Genomic DNA, 17264 nt, shown 5'->3' with positions numbered 1-17264 from the left:
TAAAGCTATTAGAATTTGTGAAGGGTGGGGGAAGACTCTCAGAGAATATTATAAAAGTTTGTCCATGTGCAATTGCGGTGACCTCCATATTGGTCAACACCAGGGATTGAATTGGGGACCTATCAAAGTAAAAACTTTAGTCTCTAGGTTCTGCAGCTATAAATTATGACAGACCCATGTCATCTGTGGCTGAAGCACAGAAGGTGACGTGACAAAACTGAGCAGTGGGTTGCCTAATGTTTACTGTACTCTGATGGTGAGTATATATCAGTATATGGATCTACCGGTATGCTATATGTATGCTTTAGCTACCTATTGACATTTTTTGTGAAATGTCTTTCAGTGGTATGACCTTGGGTTAATCTTATCATATGTCAGACAAATTGGCCGGTGGGATCCTGGAAGAGTTGTCAGCACCTCCACAGGATAATCAAGGACGAGAAATGCTGCTGTGTTCTTATTCATCCAACCATGGAACTGTGCAATGCAATATCCAGGCAAGACCATTTTAAATATTTTTTTTTTCAGAAACTCCAAGGCTGGCCTGTGGTAGCTATCAAAATGGGGCTTATCATTCCAGGGACTTAGAATGAAACTTGAGCTCAGTCCCTTATTCTTTGTCTGCATCATCATCATCAAAGTACTTAGCAGGACTTTTTTCCATTGATTTCAAAGCACTTTAAAAAGGAGTTTGTTTCATAATCTAAATTTTACAGAGGGGGAAACTGAAGCACAGAGAGGCAATGTTAATATTTATGTGACTCGTATTACATTAAGTGCATGACTGTATTGGTGTTTATTCAAAGAAAACCTAAAAGTCCCAGCCGTGGTTGGGGCCTCATTGCGCCAGGCTTTAGACAAACACATTATTATTAATTGTTGTCTTTGTAGTGCCTGTGGACCCAACTGAGATTGGGCTGCTAGGCATTCTACAGACATAAATAAGGAAGTTTTAACTGAGGAAGTTAAAATCTAAAAAGACTTTTTTTAAAAGATTGGGCAGTGACCAGCTCGGTTTAATCTATAAAGCCGCTAACTTTTTTTTGAAAGAGTTTAATTGATTATTGGGAATAAGAACGTATGCCTATCAAATTATGTGAACTAGAGTCAATCCAAAATACGTTGAGATAGAAGACAGCATGAGGCTGGGTAAGAAAAGCCTGATTTTCTTTCTGCAGCCATTTGGCTTCCACTGAACAAGAGTCAAAGTGAAGTTTTACTGAATGTGTCTCTCATTTTTAAAGTATGTTTTTACTTACACGTCTTTATAGTAACCCTTCGGAAGTAGGAAACTAAATTGTGAAGGGAATAGTGAAATATGTATAATATATTACAGGGCAGAATAGTGTTTATTATACATAAAGGTCACCCCTGCAGACCTGAGATAAAATACTTGGCTTAGCTCAGAAATTAAAGTGAGTTTGGTAGCAAACTTAAGAGTCTGATCCTGCGAGGTGACTTCAATGTGAACTGAGAGCATTCAAGTGAGTGCTGATCACTTCCTGTGATTTACTGAGCAGCCTCTGTTTCTAACAAAATCAACCAGAATTGAGAGCACTGAACACTTCACTAATAGCGCTCAGCACCTTGCAGGATCAGACCACTATTTGTGTGCTATGAGTGACACTCATTGTTCAAGAAGAGAGCCCAGGACTAGAATAGCAAGGGTCTTGTAGGTCCTTCCTGATTTGCATTGGCAGAGCAGCTCAGGAAAGCTTACAAACCAGCAGCCTCCACTATCCTTGGCTCAGGTCAGAGCCATTATCATAGCTGCTCCCTTTTGTGAACACTAAACTTCTCTCTAAAAAATGTAAAAGGAAAAAAACCTCTCAAACAAAAAAGCTGTTTCAAACCCTCAGAAACCAGGTTCTTTTGCTGATACGCTTTTACCCCATTGCATTGCTTGCTTGCTATTTTGAAGATTATCGGGAGCGCTGGGCTGCTGACATTCATTATTTTTTGTGGGGAAGAGGGTTATTCCCTTACAACAAATGCAAGAGTTAGTTTTTGAAACTAAATAAACAACCTACCCACAGCACAAAAAAAGTCAAGGAGTTTGCAACCTGGTATTAAACAGAAATGTGTTAGTTAAATTTTTTTACTTCCAATCTTCATGGTGTCACTGCATCAATTTATTATTTAATGTGTTCTTATTTGTTTAAACAGCAACACATACAGCACAGTCAGACCCAGGGCTATGTTTTTATCATGAGTTTATTAGGTGACTGGCTGTGTGTTTATAGAGCGGGGCAAAAGGTTTGACCGACATATTTTTCAGTGAAAATACTAACTCAGCAACATCAAAACATTTTGTGAATTCATGTTGGTTTCACCTAATTGTGTTGGTTTTAAAATTTTATTCAAAATGACTTTTTGTTTTGAATTTTTTAATTCAAGTATTAAAAATGTAAATTTTCACAATCATTTGACCTGAAGCAATTTTTTTCTTCAACCTTTGAATGTGACAAAATTTTGAAAAAAAATTGCTTTTGGTTCTAACAAAATATTTGCTCAGTTTTTCGGAACTGCCAGTAAATGGAAAAATCTGTTATTTGCCCAGTTTTAGTTTTAGGCCTATGTAATTGTACCTACCTATATCCGTCTCAGTACAACAACTTAATGATATGCTATAGAGAGGCAGAGCATTGAAGAGTTTCTAAAGCCAGAAATATAGCTGCTGTTCATGATATATACAAGGGAAATCAATGGCTTTATGGGATTTTTTAAAACTGTTTCCACCCCCCTCCCCTTTTAATAAATTTGTTCTGGGCCCCAATACTTACTTTTTTAATTAGCACACAGCAAACTCTAGAATAACTTAATCTGGTACAATTATGGGAAATGATTTACTGTGTTTAAATCAAAAATAAATAAATAACTAAATAAAATAAAAGCCTTTATAAAACAGTTTCAAACTCTAAACTTTCTTTCCTTTTTTTTTTTTTTAACTTGGAATGTATTTTATCGTCTGTCAGTTTTGCCCTATGATATGTCCTCTTAAATTGGATCTGTAAGCCCTTCATAAAGTTTAATAAATCTTCAGCATTTCACCCTAAGGAAATTATATTAAAAACCTTCAAATGTGAAGTTGGGCCTGCAGACACACAGCGCTGGGAATTATATCACCATAATCAGCTTGTAATGAAAGCCTCTGTCGCTGTTCTCTCCCAATCATAATCTGGCTGTCTTTATGAAAAAAGGGGGGTTTGTCTGGGTTCATCTGCAAGCTTTAATTGGAAGATGTCTTCATTTCATTCCAGCCTACTGGGATAATAACTCAGCCCTGTGTTTAAACACAGGCCCTTGCCGCTGATATTTTTTCATTTAGTAAAGCATGTCTCTTTAAATGATTTAGCAAATCATCATGAATGCCAAGCCTCTGTGATTGGCAGCTCATTGCTGGTGCACCATTTGCATGACATTTGTTCTTCAGCTGAGAAAGCTGCAGCAGGTAAACAAGCAGGCCCTGTACTGATTCCCTTTGAGTCCCTTCCTGTTTATTTTTTCATAATCAAATGACATTTATGGAGAGGCAAATGCAGCTGCACATATATGGAGAAAAAATGCAATCAGGCTAAACATGATGACTTTATTCAGGTGATATTTTGATTAGAGAAAGGACATTTTTATGACATAGGGTTTCTTGCACAGAAATCAGTCAAATTCCATTTTACAATCTCTTGGGGGTTTTTTTAATATAAAGGTTGGATTCAAATAATTGATTGTACATGACAGCACCATGAGGGTTTCGTTAGAATATGTAGAAGCATTGAGATATAGAAATTACAGGGAGTTTCTTCTGTCCTCTTTGGAGTAAGAAAGGGATTTTTTTTAGGGGCAAATACTTATCTATATATGAAGTTGTTTCATTGCATCAGTGTAGCTTTTCCTAAAGAAGATTTCAGAGAGGAAGGTAATTTTGGAAGTTAAACATTTTAAAAACTTATTTCCCAGCATATTACAGTGTCAAGGGATTTGGCAGAGAACTTATTGAAAGATTAAAAATATATATGTAATATAAAACACACACACACACATATAGCGCCATATGGTGTTTGTACAACAACTGATAGCAGCCTCTGAGGCAGCAGCTGTTGCTGCACCAAGCTTCACTTTTATTTGTAAAATTCCTTTTCTTATTTTTTTTTAAAATTTTTCTCAGGAAGCCTTTTTATCTCGCAGAGTAAGGCAGAAAGTATTGTGCATGGAAAGTTGAGTAATGGACTGTATGCCACCTCAACTTGCTGATGTTTGTCATTCAGTTCTGTAACTCTTCTTAAAGGAGTATATTTCCCATCCAGTTGCTGAGGGATGCGTGACTCTGTATGTTCTCCAGATGCAAAAAGACATTCTGAAGTGATGAAGCCAGAACTAACAGTGATGTATAATAGACTGGAATAGCCCTACAAGGGAGGTGCACGTGTAAGACTAGTAACGAATAACGGTAGTCATGGAATCTGCACTGCTTGAGCCAGAGCCTTGGAGAGTATAGGTCAGAACTGTCACCAGCCACGACTAGTGACAAATTTTCAAAATAGCACCATTTAAGCACCAAATTAAGTGGCCAGAGCTCAGCAGATTGGATGCATGTTGGGTGTTGATCTGTTTGGAAACCTTTGCTATATGTGTCCCAATGGGGGCTGCTGGTTCTCAAACTTTTGGAAAACTTGGCCACATTGTAGAAGGAAAATATGCTTTCCAGGGAGCTGGATGGTATGATCTATTAGGTCATTTTCATCTCTAGTTTCTAAGAGAAAGGTTTTTTGTCTTCAGTTTAAGAACGACCATTTCAACCTGCAGTGATTTTGGAAGAAGGAAAACCCATTTGCAAATCTGTAATGCATTATGATAGGTTAATATGAGCCTAAACTGTGTGACATGTTTGGGCTTTTAATATCCAGGACTCAGGCTTTCATAGAGCTGAAGACAGGTGAGTGGAACATAATATGAGAAGTCCTTTAAGACATACAGAACCACGTTTTTTATGTCACCTATAAAAGCAGGTAACGTATTGGCAAGGAATTTATGATTGTGTTTAGTTTAAAAATCCAGTTTAAAAATGTGCTGAAGGTAGGGGAGATGACAACTCATTGCCCCCATTTACTTGACCATCATTTCAATTGCTTCAGCCATGTCCAAGTCATTCTGAAGGAATTAACTCCCCAAAGGCATTTATACTCAGATTTCTTTCACCAAAACCAAAGAAAATATTACAGCTGCATAGCTAACCTCGCTGTGAATTTCAGGAAGGCAAACTCATCAACCTCTTATTGACCAAGAACCATTTTGCTGAAGTCCTAAAAGAAGAGATAAATGCATTTACATATATCTCTATATTCCATGAACTAGTAATCTCCATCGCACACGTTATCCAGTAATGATAACTCGGTCATTATAAAGGTCCCTAAAGTTCCAGCTGTCTACTGCAAGCACTGGCCCTCTAAACAGACCACTTTCTAGTCACTCTGTCTGCTGTTCATTTTAGGTCAGGACATGCCATTCTTTCACAGTGCTGGTCCAAACTGGTGAAAATTGGATTTAGGAAAAGCCTAATAATTTATCCCAGCGGAGGTGAAAACATTGTCAGATTCCTGAGACCCTACAGATGGGCAATAAATATTAGTTAAACATCCCCACATTGAGAAGAAATGAGTAGGAACACTGACAGCTCTTTAATAGAATTGACTTCATTTCATTTCACATCAGAAAGTGTTCTGTACTGTATTGACAAGGGTTTGAGTTCCCATACTGGTTTCTCTGCGGGGAGTACTCCAAGCAGTTTAGAAACAATATGTATTTCTTTACTTATTTGTTTTCAAAAGTTTCTCATTTTTATTTGGAATATGTTTGTCTGATTTAGGCCAGAAAAGAATTCCAGGATTTTCTTGTCCACTGTATACAAAGTACAGAATGTTGTGATAGTCAGAAAATACTACCGAAAAACTTTACCATCTCTCATATGCAATAGCCATCCATTCAAACGGATTAAGAGTGTTTTCATATTTGTTGTTATGGATGGAGTTTTTCAGAAGGGCTCAGCTTTCCAAAGAATACAATTCCTGTGTAGGTATTAAGACAAGTGGCCAGATTTTCAGAAGTGCTTGATAATGTGTTCTTTTGAAAATTTGACCATAGGTGTCACAATGGGAGTGCTTGGTGCTGATTATTTGAAAATCTGGTTCATATTTAAGTGTCTTTTTGAAAATCTGGTCTGTCTACACTATCTCCATCATTCTTTCATGGTCAAAGACAGTTCGCCCTGTGTATTTGTCATCAAATCAAAATAGAGGTTGGTCTAATTTACCAACCCTAGTATTTTATTTAAGGCCTGGGGGGTCAGTTCATTTTTTCTAACTCTTCCCTGCCCTTTAATTCATTACTCTCAACAAAATGATGAAAAACAGCTGTGAAAAGGGCCTTACTTGAAATGAAGATAGGGATCTATGATATTGCTTAAGGATATTATCATGCCGTAGAAATCCGAAGGCATTCTACAGCAATGGCAAGTTTAAACATAAAGGGCTAGATTCCAGCCCCAGTTATAACATCTTTCCACCACCCAGGGAGCGCATAGGAGCCAGCAAGAGGATAAAATGGCCACTAGGGAAGTTCCCTTAGTGCAGGAGTGGCATAGGACCAGTGTACGTGGCCTCACCTGCCCTTACAGCCCCAGAATAGGGTCATACTGGGGACAGAAGAGATAGTGGCTAGAGTGCTCTGTGCACCTGAAATTCTGGGCTGCAGTTTGTAGAGGAGTCCATCAGGTGCTCATTTACTGTAGCCATAAGTTAGAACAACCTCCCCAGGGCTCCTTTAGCTTTCACCAGGGATCACCTGTGCTACCTTCCTCCTTGATGCCCTTTTTTCCCCTGTGAGAGGCACAACTCAGAATCTAGTCTAGTCCTAGGATACTGGAGAAGAGTGCTTGCAAACATCTGTGAAACTTCTGAACTGCTGTTCAGTTAGACTATGGTTGGTGCCTCATTATTTGCTATTCACAAATGTTTGTGTGAACAGATTGTTTTCCTGCATAGATATCTGGCTGATTTTAGTACCACCACTCCTATTCACATGTGCTCAAGACATTCACTATTTGCTAGTATTTAGGACAAAGTATGTCAGCTAACCAGGAACAAGAAAAAAATGCCACGTGAAATAAGTGAGCTATTATACACACTAGCAAATAATAAATAGTAACTATTGAACTGAATGGACTGAGAACAACTCATAAGGTTAATATTTATCCAGACTATTAACAAATAGTTAAAAATACATTTTGAGAAATTGGTATTCTATGATGGGGTAGGTAAACCCCATTCTCCCACAGTCACTCAGGGGTTAGGTACAGAGTAGCTACCTGACTAGCTGCAGGTAATTAATTGACCAGCAACAGCTGGGATAAGAAGCTGCAACCCAGGCAGCTGTGGGTGGCTGCTGTAGACTGACAGAAGCTGGCTAAGGATCAGTAAGCCACTAAGGACTGTTGGGGGAAGAAGTGAAGGGCCTAAGTGGGTACCCCTTTTGCTATACACTGCAAGCTAGAGGAGAATTAGACTCCCTAGGGTCCTGCTACTAGGTCTGGGGAGGAATATGACATAGGGATTTGAGGATTGCTGGAGTTGAACTAGAAGGCCAGTCTTAGCAGGCTCATATTGTTCCAAGATACCTGAGCTCACGGATGAGGGGCTGAACTCCCACCATCCATTCATGAATGATCAGACAAAACAGAAAACAGGAGCTAAATTTGCAATGATTACTAATTGCAGGGAATAATTCAGCCATCTCCAGCTAGCAGAATAAACATTCTGAAATATTTGCAAAGCAGTAGGGGGAGGATCTAGAATGAAACTGAACTGCCACCTCTCCCCCCTAAAAATTGGGGATGATTGGATTAGGGGATTCTGTTTGAGTCTTTGTTCGACTGGAGATATGAAGTTCAGATTTGGCTTTGGCTCCAGATCCTGATGTCTCTAGAGTCAGAAGATTTTGGGGGGGGTGGGGGGTGATGAAGGAAGAGAAGGTTGTTCAAAGCTCATGTTCCATTTTCTGCTCATCTCTCATGAGAACAGGATTGTACTATGCCATCCCTATGAGCAACAGTGGAAATAAAAACGTCACTGTAGCTGCTAAATCTTCTGTGTCTCAGAAACACTAAAAAGCAGTACTGCAAGCTGAATTTTTAAAGAAGCTTCTTTATAGAAACTGATTCATATGAAATCATTTTTAAAAAATTATGTTTTGTCTCTTTAAAATATCATTGATCCAGGCTGGCTGAACAATTCTGTGTTTGCAGCTGGAATTGCCTTTTTGGCTTCTTTTCAGTGCAGGAAACAGATTTTCTAGCAAACCCTCTTGCAAACCAGAATAACTCTTTGCATTTCTACATTTGGTTGAAACAGTGTGGGTGAAGTTCAGTATGTGTTTACATTCAGTGAACATAGCTAGGGATAAACAGCAGAGGAAAAGCCATGTAGATCTTAAGTGATTTAAAATAGTTATTTCTGTGCTGCTAAATAAATTGCACATAAAAGATGGGGCTAAATCACCCAGATTGTTTAGTTTAATAGACAATCTCAGATAATTCACAATTGAATTCAGACATATCTTTTCAAGCAGACAACCTCATAACAAGAAATTTTAAATATCAGAAGTGCCAGAAAGGGATTTTTTTAATCCAATTTCATATGAATAATTACCTGATTTCCTGCAGGAAATTGCTCTATTCTACAAGGGACCTTGCCTTCCTGAATCTTTCAGATTAAAAAAAAATTTCAGTGCATGGTCCATTGTTTATTTACCTGGTGATAAGGCAGCAGATGGCCATGTGCAGAAAGGTGGAAGGGGGAAGCAAGTTGTTTGAGATATTGGAAAAGAAGAGGGATTTGGGGGGAAGTTGATACATAATTGACCATTTTAGAAGGTAAAAAGGGTGTCTGGCTGGTCTAATTGTAGTTGGTGTTTCTTGAGCTGTCCTTGCTGCTCAAAAGCCAACTAGATAAATACAGATGCACACAGTACATAAAAGAAATCATTCATATTCTTTCAGTAGAGCTGACTAGATGCTTTGGCTCTCAGGCACCCTTCAGAGGACCCATTCTTTGTTGGCCCACTTGCATCTATCATGAACATGAAATAGAGAGTATAAAGAGATTGGCTGTGATACTGATAATATAGGGCTGACTTGGGTTTAGCAAGGGAAAAGTAAGAGACAGATCACAGCTTCTTTCTAAACTAAGGGCTACATTGTCCTTTTACTTGCAGCCCTGTGTGAGGAGTAGCACATAGTTGCATCACCCAACAAGAAGCTCAGGGAGAGAATGGTCTGCTCCTGGGAAGGAAGTACAGTCTGTTACTGATCTTAACCAGTAGCAAATTAATAATCCCTCTCCCATATGCCAGAGGTGAGGCTCTGTCCAGTGCATTGGAGACCTAAGCGTCTACTCATTTCCCATCCTTTTCTGTTTACTCCCTAGAGGGAGGAAGGAAGTACCATGCACACAGTCCCTGCTCTCTTTTCTGTGTGCACTGAGAAGATACGGGGGACCACATTTGTGCATAGTAGGGAGAGGTGTCTCACTTGCCTTTATGCTCACTGCCATGATCTGCCCCTAATATTGTAAGTCCTTTGGGGTCAGGAGCAGAATCTTATTCTGTGTTGTGTCATCGGCTGTGTACATTTACAGTGTTATGTCAGTGTCTAATAATAACTGGAGGAGTTTCTATAATACTGCGTGGAAGGAGCAAGCAAAGGGTTTTTGTGCTCCTCAAGAAAGCAAAGGCTTGTCACATCAGCTAGGGGTCACAGCTAATCAGTTCCCACTAACATTCTGCTGGGAACTACTTCTCTCCCTGATCCAACAGACTGTTCTTCCTTACAAACCTCCAATGGTAGGGCAAAACCCCTGCCACGCAGCCAGTAAAGGGGGAACAGAAATAGTAATAGAAAGGAGATGCATCTCTCAGTGCACACTCAGCTGGGAGAGAAGAGAACACCAGCAGGGAGAAAAAGAGGCAATGTAACTTCTTGACGTAACTTCCTGGCATGGTTTTACCATATTTCTGTTGTAATTTATCAATGTAGGAAGCTGCTGAGTCATCCCATTGAAACTTCCCAGCCAAATACAGCAGAACAGCATCAAGACATTGCATCTCAGTTATTCTGTGTTTCTCTGCAGCTCCATTTTGTCATAGCTTTTTAAGGGTGAGTATACTGAGCTATCATTTCTTCTCTTATGCTTCTCAAGGAATTACCTTGCAGGGTGCGGATTTTAACACTAGTCTCTCTCATAATAGACAGCAACTTTCAGTCGTTTCACCCCTGCTCCTACTTCAAAAAATATGGACACTAGTGGCTAATATATATCAAATCAACTTCTTGTGTGGCACAACATGTGTTGCTTGTTCACTCACTTGCAGTATTTGCTCATTTTATGGATTAAGTGGTGTGTCCATTAGAGAGTTTATAATACAGGTAGGATTTTTAACTGCTCATTTTTACTGCACTCCTTTGCATAGTATGTTTAGCTACTTCTTTATTCCTCCCATTCTCCTCATCCATTCATAATGGTCTGATGTGAATACTTCAGAAGCAATACATGCTCCAAAATTGTCATTTTTATTACTTGTGTTTTAAAGCATGATATACAGTGTATATCCTATGTGTGTGTGGAAACAAGAAAGAACAGTAAGACTTGGCTTCTGATAACTTCTGATTAAGAAAATTGTTTCAGCAACACAAGACAACAAACTATCAAACTCCATTAATCTATGGTAATCGTGATTCTTATGTATAGAGATGGTGTAACTCTAGCAACCATGATAAGGAGCAACAGGGAAGCAGATTTTAATGCCAAATGTGCATGAAAGAATAAGGAAGATGATTCAGAGAGGGGAGAGGTGAAAGGAAAAACAAACAAACCAAAAATCCAGTAGCAACCCTGTTTAGTAGGAAGGAGACCTTTGAAATCTAATCCATGGAAATAAAATAAATGAGCAGGTAGGATGGTACAGGGCCAAAATTGCAATCTTCCGAGTTCAAGGAAAAAAATCTATTAGCACACTTCTGGAGACAACTTATACATGAGATACTAAGCTGGAACAGGTCAAAAGATAAAGAAATTAGTGGACAATGTTCAGTAAGCACCATGAATGTGCATGATCACTTCACATTCAAATAAAAGACAACAAGTCTGTTCGTGGTTCTGTTTAAGTCAATGGCAAAACTTCAAATAGTTTCACTGGAACAGGACCAGATTTTGTATATGTTCCCTGAGGAACTTTACAGTAGAATGGCTGAATACAAATCTCCATCCATAGCCTTTGCCTGTCCAACTGTGGCAGAAAGTTTTTTCTCTTGTTCAGATTTAGCAAAGGCCAGGTTCAACAAGCTGAACTCTGTAAAGTATGTTGGGGGGGGGGGGGGGGAGGGTACGTATTTCAGTGTGACAAGACAAATGTGTCCAAGGTTTTAGAACAGAGAACTTAGTCATCTATTGAACACAGAGAAGGCTATTAATAGTGGCATCTTTTATTAAAGCTGGGCAATAACAATCAAAAGAATTTCAGCAACTTTTAAATAGAATTTTGCTTTGATGGTGTTTGCACCCTTTTAGAATTATTGAATACTTGTGGGAGTGAAGTTTTGTGTTAATGGATTATTGCAGATAGCAAATTTCTGTCCTGTAGGTAAAAGACACTTAATCATGGAATAAAATTCGTTCAGAAAAATGGTTTCAGCATGAGAATGGGTGAGATTTGGGTCAATATCTAATCCCTATCTACTCAGCAGCATTCAGTTGTGTTAGTGACCACAGAAGTGGACAGTTCCAATCCCTGAAACACTGTGTGGCAACCATATTGCAACAGTGACAAGAATACAGGTTTTACAGAGTTGATGGACTATAACCAGAATCTAGTGTGGATTTTCCAGCATGTGGTTGGGAAAACAGAACCATATAAGGTCCTGCTCCTGCACCATTGAATTCAGTGGGAGCTTTGTCCTTGACTTGAAGGGGCATTGAAGCCTTAGTGTACATAGATGAGCCAGTCCTCCTAACTCCCAGCTCTGATAACGAGCAGTAATCCCATAGTATATCACAGAATTTGTCACGCAAAGTGCTCTGTATCTAGATCAGGCGTTCTCAAACCGGGGGTCGGGACCCCTCAGGAGGTTAAGAGGCTATTACATGGGGGGTCGCAAGCTGTCAGCCTCCACCCCAAACCCCGCTTGTCCTCCAGGATTTATAATGGTGTTAAATATATAAAAAATGTTTTTAATTTATAAGGGGGGCTCACACTCAGAGGCTTGCTATATGAAAGGAGTCACCAGTACAAAAGTTTGAGAACCACTGATCTAGATCCTCACAGCACACAATGCCACTCCTCTGCCTGCCATCTCCCAGGGCAATGCTGCCAAGCTTAAGCAGTGATTTGGTTTATATTGCCAGGTATGGTTCTGACAGTGAGTTGGGCACTATCCCTCCCTCATTCAAGTCTAGTGAGTCATTTCATAGTACCATTTACACCAACTTGTCCCATATCTCACCCCACCCCTTGGCACAAGGCCATTGTACATACCATCAACATAAAGCTCTGAGTATGAAGCTAACACTCTTTCCATGCAATGTTTTTACCCAGGTTGCTATAATGATTCGGACCACTTTTTCTCACAACTTTATATATTGAAGCTCTGGACTATGTTAATTATATTAATAGATAAAGGTATGTGCTTTGCTAAATAAAAACTTGGTTCCTTATGCTCATAGTTTTGACTCTTTAAAATTCCTCCATGTCAGCAGGAAGAAACTGTTTTGCACATTTGTTGCACTTACAGGGAAATGACATTATATAATAGAATTCACCAGCAGAACAGGAAAAATTGTTAAGGGCATGGACTATAAATACCCTATTAATAATTCCACAGTGAAACTATGAGCTTATTAGTGGTGGCTCTAGGCCATAACTTTGATATTTTATAGTAACACAAATATAAAATAAACAAAATTATTAAAAATTAATTGGGAAGTTAATCCTATGGATGTTTCATGTCAGCTAAGTTAAAGACAACAGTACTGACAAATCAGATGTAGTTTATTATTAGTGTAAGATCACTGAGAATTATTTGAAATTCATTTGCTATTCTATTGTCTCTCAATAGCAAAAGTTGTTAGGGAAATGGTAACTCCATTTATTGGTATTTTCAGTATATGTTTTCATTTCCTCTTGTCACAGAAGTGGCAAAGTACTGTTGGGGTGCTCTTTTAGTATTTTCTGCCACGGATGCCTGCCTCCTCACAGCAAGAATGCCAGGCTGCTGAAATGTAGTTACATTCGTTTCCAGTGTATTTAATGTCTATTGAAGGACAACAATAATGACATCTCCACCTCCCTTTCAGTCTTCCAAAAGTACATTCCATCACCATCCAGCTTTTGCTGAGACAATAAATGAAGCCTTGCTCATTCCTATTGGAGTAATCACTGCATGGTTTGATTACCCAGGGTACCAATGGTTCACAGCAGAAACTGCAACCACATTAACTTCTCTGATGTGAGGTGGGAAGTGTCTCGTTCTGTCCCAAGAGTACACAGTGGAATTCTTAAAATTTCTAGTTTTGCTGTCTCTTTTCCAGGTGAAACAATGATGATGATTTGTTAGGGTCTGTGCAACCTCAGAGAAAAACATTTGACTGTAACACACTAAGAGACGCACAAATAACGATAAAGCATACAGTATTTTGTCACTCTCTCCCTACTCAGTAGGGGTGAAAGGCCCCACTCATATTTAGATTATCCATTACCACAAAGATATTGTTAATGGCAACCACATATGGTATCTTGTTTATTGCTAGGCACAGTTTCAGAACAAATAAGCTTCAGACTAATGTGTACCCAATAAATATCCTAGGGAGCAATTCTCTTCCCTATTGTCCCTCCTCTACCCCCAAACTCTTGTTTGTTACATTCACTTGTTGCACATTTCAGATTAGACTGTAAACTTTAGGGGGCAGTGACTTTGTCTGCCTATATGTTGGTAAGGCACCTAATACAATGAGTCCCTGATCCTGCTGACTGCACACACAATGGTAGCTAGCAACCATAAAGCTATGCTTGTTTCTTATTCACAGGGATTGCAGCTTGTATATACATAAACTGCTACTGTAACATCAGTCCAAATCCTGCACAGGGAAAGTTGAAAATAGCCTTGGTCATCTGGAAGTTATTCAGCCATTCAACGTCAGTCCAAGCATCTCCCAACCTCACTTCAAGCAGTGGATGGACTAGATCTTGGTTCTGCTATACACCTCCTAATGTTACAATTAGAAATGTAGACACGAGAACTGGATTGGAAAAAAAAATCTTATCAACTTTTTGATGAAAAATGAGAAACTTTCAGATGAAAACTTTAATTTCGAAAAGACACTGTGGTCTTATAGTTAGGGTACCTCACGCCCCCAGTTCTCCTGTATGGGCCAGGCTCTGAGACAACACTACATCTTCCATGATGCACCAGGGCTCCCCTCTTGCTAGGCTGCTACAGTGCATCATGGGAGTTACTGGCCATCATGCATCAAGGGAGATGTAGTCCAACGGCAGAGCTTGACTCTCAGAGGAGCATGGAGGCATGTATTCCAAACCAAAATTGTTTGGATTTCGGCTGAAACATTGTTTTGGGGTTTTTAGTTCTTCAATAAAAAAATCAATTTCCATGGAAAGCAGATTTTTTTTTTGAAAAATTGTTTAGCCGAAAACCAATTTTCCATGAAAAACAATTGTAATGAAAAATTTTCAACCAGCCCTAGCAGATAGAGAGGAAATTCTGCAACATGATCTGCCTCCAGGGTAGGAGTCTTTGCATATTACTCCATTTTACAAGAGCTTCTCTGTTCTTGATTCTCAGAGCAATCAAGCAGTTCATATACAAAGATAAAACACAACACTATGGACTGCTAACCAAGTTTTTGAATTGGAAAAACCCACAAGGTCCTGTAGGATACACAGAATTAGACCATCATAAAATCTTCTTGATTGGTAGAAATCATGTGGGTGCAGGGCATTTGAGCATTCTTCTAACAGCAATAGCTTAGGTACTGTGGGATAGCAGACCAGTATTCCTTGAATGCACAGCTATAGGCATGATTTGTGAAGCTTGAGGTGGACTATCTACTGTGGTTGGGTAGACAAATATTGCCATGTGGACATGCTGAATACCACATGGCTTTGCAGCATTAATGAAGCTGTTGTGTGCCTAAGGGGACCAAGTCTCAGCCCATATCAACTGACTCAGGATTTCAGGGCTCATGCCACACAGCTAATAATTGCAGTGTAGATGTTTGGGCTTGGACTGGAGTGATGGCTCTGAGACCCACCCCATCTTTGCAGGGTTTCCGAGTCTGGGCTTCAGCTTGAGCCCAAACATCTATACAATTATTAGCTCCGCCTCCAGAGCCCTGTGAGGGTGAGTCAGCAGACCTGGGCCAGCTACAGCCATGCCAAGGGTCTTTTATTGCAGTGTAGACATATCCAGTGTCACCTTTGCTTGGCTATTTGACTGTGACTCACTGTTCACTTTAGTGATTTCCAGTTCTTCAGTAGCTTTGTGTTTTTGTTCTTGACTTCTGAAATAGTCTATAAGAGTGGGCTGGCTAAATGGTGTTCCTTATTGCAGTGACCAAGTTGTGTGGGTGTGATGCAAGAGAAAGGTCAAAGCAAATTAGGTAATGAGAATACTGAGGCTATTTTGTTCTGTAGAAGCTGAGGTAAAGTACAAGACAGACTGATTCTCAAACAACTTAATCTGTAGGCTAAATGAAAGTACAGTTATCACTAACCTCGATGTAAAAACCAAAATTGAATCATGCACATTTGCTAAACACAGAGACTCCAAAAAATATACTCACAGTTAAGAATCTTAGTTTGATTCTCAGTAATATTTTTTTTCTCTCTGCTTTTATTTTCCAGACCTAAAGCCCTGGTTGTTTGACTGCCAAGAGTTCAGTCCCTTTCTTCCACCTCCCTTGTCTGCCCCATCAATAATTATCAAGAGGCAGTACTGAAAGTAAGCATGAAAGGGAGCAAAACACAGTTCACTGTATAGCCAAAGTATTTTCAATGGCTATGAAAACAATTGAAAAGGTTTCAGGTAAATTTAATATTACAGTAGCTTTGAAACATTTTATGTCAAAACAATTCAGGCTATGCTCTGTGCTGTAACAGAAGTTCACATTATGCCTGTGGGGCATCGTTCTTATGTCCTAATTTTTCCATTGGGAGAAACAGGTGGAGGGCACAGAGACAAGTTCAGGTCACAAAAGGTGAAGTGAGGAACCAACTAGTACCCTCAGGGAAGCCATGGAATTGAGGATTACATTTCCACACTTCAGAACTTCATCTGACATGGAAGTGGAGCTTCTGAAAGAGTGAGCTGGACAGGCTGCCTCCCTCAGTTCTCTGAAGATGAAGAAGAGCAGTTGTGGGCTGGATCCACAAAGAGGCCTAACTTTTTGGTACCTAGAAAATCACAGGAAAAAGACTGTGAATCTGCAATCCATGAAGCCTGCAGTAGGCACCCAGGCTCCGTATACAATGAACGGGGAGAGAGAGGCACGTCAGAATGTGATGAGAGGAGGGTAAGTGCCATCCTTCTCACAGAGATAAGCACTTAAGTCCAGGCTGCAGAGCAGTGCCTGCCTCTAACTAGCGATCCATGAACTGTGGGAAGATAGGCGTTCCTCTGCCTAACTCTTATGCAGGGCCTGATCTGGTAGATCTGCTGAGGCTATGCATGTCTACACAAAGCAGCCAGGGGAGGGGGAAGACCTCCATTATAATCTTTAGCCCAGTATTTAGGATACTCACTTGGAATGGGGGAGACCACTGATTCAAGCCTCCCTCTGCCTGATGAGGAGAAGGGATTTGAACAGGGTCTCCCACCTCTCAGATGAGTGCCCTCTTCACTGGACTCAAGAGTAATTCCCACTTTCTCTGCCCCAACTAATTTTTATTTATTCTCTTATTTAATTAATGTGGAACAACTTCAATAGGAGAGATTGAGGGAGGCCCAGATCAGAATATCCCACCATCCAGTGGGTAGCTTCTGGATGCCTAGAGTGAGGCAGCAATGTGCATGCCCAAAGATAGAAACTTAGGTACCTAGAGAACTTTTTCCTGCAAAAACTTAGGCACTGAGTGAGTCTAGGCACTTACAGAATTTGGCAGGAGCCAAGTGGGAGTTTTGTGGATTGCAGTGCTGCCTTCGTCTGGGATTT

At 39.8% G+C, this 17264-nt stretch overlaps 1 long non-coding RNA gene across 1 annotated transcript; it reads left to right on the top strand.

Annotated features, from left to right (window-relative positions):
• The first annotated feature begins 7435 nt into the window (after positions 1-7435).
• On the top strand, positions 7436-16832 carry LOC122465782. Its single transcript, XR_006290832.1, has 4 exons — positions 7436-7508; positions 10082-10201; positions 15958-16054; positions 16276-16832. It is a non-coding gene; the product is annotated as an uncharacterized LOC122465782 (long non-coding RNA).
• Positions 16833-17264: the final 432 nt, after the last annotated feature.

Source organism: Chelonia mydas, chromosome 5, assembly GCF_015237465.2.
Source record: "Chelonia mydas isolate rCheMyd1 chromosome 5, rCheMyd1.pri.v2, whole genome shotgun sequence".
NCBI lineage: Eukaryota > Metazoa > Chordata > Testudines > Cheloniidae > Chelonia > Chelonia mydas.
Note: the sequence above shows the minus strand (reverse complement) of the source record. Positions and strands in the feature narration are given on the sequence as shown.